The 3,502-nt window shown below is 42.7% G+C and overlaps 1 long non-coding RNA gene across 1 annotated transcript; it reads right to left on the bottom strand.

The window, feature by feature from the left end:
* Window positions 1–1,740: 1,740 nt before the first annotated feature.
* On the bottom strand, window positions 1,741–2,740 carry LOC148687702 (uncharacterized). The gene is made up of 2 exons (XR_015950666.1): window positions 2,484–2,740; window positions 1,741–1,797 (listed from the first exon to the last, which is right to left on the bottom strand). It is a non-coding gene; the product is annotated as an uncharacterized LOC148687702 (long non-coding RNA).
* Window positions 2,741–3,502: the final 762 nt, after the last annotated feature.

The raw sequence follows: 3,502 nt of genomic DNA, 5'->3' as shown, positions 1-3,502 counted from the left end.
TAAAGCATACAAAATATATCTCTTCCCCACTTCCCACTGTGATTCCATGCTTTATACTACTGCTTCTGTATTCTTGATACGTTAGACAACAAACAAACAAACAAACAAGCAGTTTGCCAGCCTTGATTTCGATAAAAGGAATGAGCACGTGCAATTTTGCATGTTAAACTCACTTCAATCATAGCATCACCGGGACTGCACGGATAAGATGGAGTTTACTTCTGCTGCCCTGATGCTGAACACATTTACGTGGGGATAAGCACTGCTTGGTTGTAGAAGAGGAAAATCTATCCTTAGAGTGAAAATAATCATTAAAAAATGAGCATCTTTAACCCAGTGCATGTGTGGACAGCTGCCCCCTGGCTATATACGGTAACATGACTTTAAAAATAAGAGGAAAGAAAGGATGCTGTGGCATCCCAGTAGAAACCTGGAATGCCTGTTTGACACTGTAGTCCGTCACCAGTTGCTCTCTGGGTGATCCTGGGGTGGGTGAGGGGCCTCCCAAAGTCCATCTCTAGTTGCAGCACCATGTTCCTTTTTAAAATATGTGTGGAGCTCGAGGGGAGGGGACTTCTCTTTCTAGTTGGTCATTATGTTGATTTTGCTGGGTGACATATTTTACTGCTGAAGCCTTTTTGGGCTGCCATTTTATGGAGTCTGTTCTACAGATTTTTGCACATATTTATTATTGTTATAGATCTGGGGAGACCCCTCCCCCAAACCGTAGAAATTAATAAATGGTAGGATGTTGATGATTTGGAATATGAAGGGAGAAATACAAGCTGCAGAGGAATTCATGAGCTCGCCTGTGCAAAACAACCTGGCCAAGCAAGGGCCATTAAGAAAAAATACAGGGCCATTGAGAGCCATTGGCAATGCAAGAGAATTGTCCTTCCCCCTCACCCAGAGGTTTGAACAGAGACTGGGGAGTTGGAAGGTTGGGTGTAAGACGACAGGGAGACAGAGTTGTAGCAGTGCTTTGGGAAGGAGGAAGAATGAAGACTGGGATCCATTTTGGGCAGGCTGGCTGAAGGCTGGCTGGGAGAGATGCCTTGGACTGCAGGGCTGCACTGCTGTGGGGGACAAGCCCCACTTGAAACAACCATGCTGTAAGATCTGGACGCCCTCCATGCGGACTGAAGGGGTAAATAGGTCAATAAACCGTATTTCTTAAAGCTATGGTAGTCTCCGCCATGTCTCAGTTCTCTAAAGGAACATAGACCTTGGGTGAGTGACCGGAAGCCTCTGGGATCTTGCTAATACTTGGCAGAGAGTGGGGGTGGCACCAAACATTTGTAACATTATAGTGCATAGCTGTCAAGTTCTCCCTTTTTTAAAGGGAAATTCCCTTATGCTGAATAGGCTTCCTCGCGAGAAAAGGGAAAACTTGACAGCTATGTTATAGTGTAATATTTATTTATTTATTTATACCCCGCCCATCTGGCTGGGATTCCCAAGCCACTCTGGGCGGCTTCCAACAAAATATTAAAATACAATAATTAATCAAATATTAAAAGCTTCCCTAAACAGGGCTGCCCTCAGGTGTCTTCTAAAAGTCAGATAGTTGTTTATTTCTTTGACATTTACGGTTTTATGTTATGTGTTATGTTTTCAAGGTTTACAAGTCACTTAGATTCCTTACGTTTCAAGCGATTAATAAAGTATTATTATAATAAAGATAATAATAATTGTTGTTGTCACTGTTGTTATTACATTATTGAAGATGTTTCCTCTCGCTTGCTTCTTTGCCGATCTTCCAATGGTTTTTTCTGTTTTTGTTTTGCTTCTTTTGGCCTGGAATTTTGGAAGAACAGACAGCAAAATGAACTAGACGAGGTTATGTGCAGGGTCTCATTCAAGGATATGTTGGCACGATGCCCAGCCATCTTCCATGGCTTGGCAAGTGTCTCTGCTTTCACCGCATTGTTAAAAAGAGGCATTTGCAGCATAGGTAGGGGCGCTTCAGCTGCACAACTACATTTGCCTTGACCCAAATAATAAATTGCTTCCAAACAGGTCAGAGCTAATCAAAGGAAGGCTGCCGTGACATGTTAACATGCTCATTTAGTAGAGAGAAACTGTCGGCTGTTTAATGGTTTTATGCTTCTAACAGAGATCAGGAAATAGAATTTGTTACACTCCTAATTTTATCCATTTTCATTAGCCAGGTAGCGATTTTTCTCCCTTCTCCCCTTATACATTTCTCCCACCCAGTGTCTTTAAGTGGACCAGCATGCGACTCACCCCCTTGCTGTGTTTTCCCAGCATTATTCTCTGTGTAAGCCTAGAAATATGTTTCAAATAAAACATAAGCAATAGGCACACAAGCTCAGCTCTGGAAAGGGAACTGTATTTTTATGTGGGGCTTGGTTGCCCTTCTTTCTGTAGCTGTACTAGTGCTTCACCAGAGCAGCAACTGGGAGAAAGAATTCATGTCTTGTGGAAATAATAATGGTGTTGCATAGGAGAGGGCCTCTTACCACAGCATTCTTCTCTGAGGCAGAAACCCCTCGCCTGCCGGTCTGGACACCACAGCCACATGGATGCCATAGAGATTCCTTGGAGCCACCCTTTCCTTGCTGCTGCTATTAGCACGTTATTGAAATGTTTCTTTGTTTTATCAATGCACCGACTATCCCTTGTCACTCCTCCCTGTTCCTGTCTGTTTACCTCCCCTCTTTCCCACTCTCCATTTACATATACATAGGAGCACACGTGCATTTTTTTATATAAAAAAGAGGGGGGAGAAAAGAGAGCAAAAAACCCCCAATGCATATAAATGAATTGTGTGTTGTATGGCAGGCTCCTGAACATAGCTGTCAAGTTCTCCCTTTTTAAAGGGAAATGCCCTTACGCTGAATAGGCTTCCTCGCGAGAAAAGGGAAAACTTGACAGCTATGCTCCTGAAATGCACACCATTTGCTTCCTCCTCTGACGTGGGGTAATTGTGGAGAGATCCAAGAGCCCACCTATTAAAATATTCCAAATCTGAGCTTTTGTGATATGGACACCCTACCTGAAAATACGCTTCCAGATGGGGGTTTTATATCACAAACAGGCATTCTGTTTTATCAGTCCTGGATGTTGTCATTTCGCCATTTGCTGCTCATCATCAGCGGGCACAGCTTGAATGAACCCAGGCTGTGTTTTATTTTGCTCCTCCCCTTCATCACACACACACACACACACACACACACACACACCCTCCACTACCTTTTTACCATTCTGGGCATACACACAAGTATTTAAAACATGCGCTCACATTTTCGAAAACACCAGAAATACACAATAAGGCACAATAATGCACCAGAAATACACAATAAGGCAGAACCAACCATTACCAGTACTTAGGTATTACATTTCACAATATGCAAAAAATAAATAAATGGAGGTTTGTGCCTGGGGTGGGTGGGAGCAAGAGATGTTTTCATTTTGTTTTTTTAGTACTGGGGTTTTGCACAAAAGGGACATTGAGCTATGTAGACACACTTTAATTTTA

The sequence above is a fragment of the Zootoca vivipara genome, chromosome 1, assembly GCF_965207765.1.
Source record: "Zootoca vivipara chromosome 1, rZooViv2.hap1.1, whole genome shotgun sequence".
NCBI lineage: Eukaryota > Metazoa > Chordata > Lepidosauria > Squamata > Lacertidae > Zootoca > Zootoca vivipara.
This window is presented reverse-complemented; position numbering and strand designations above follow the sequence as displayed.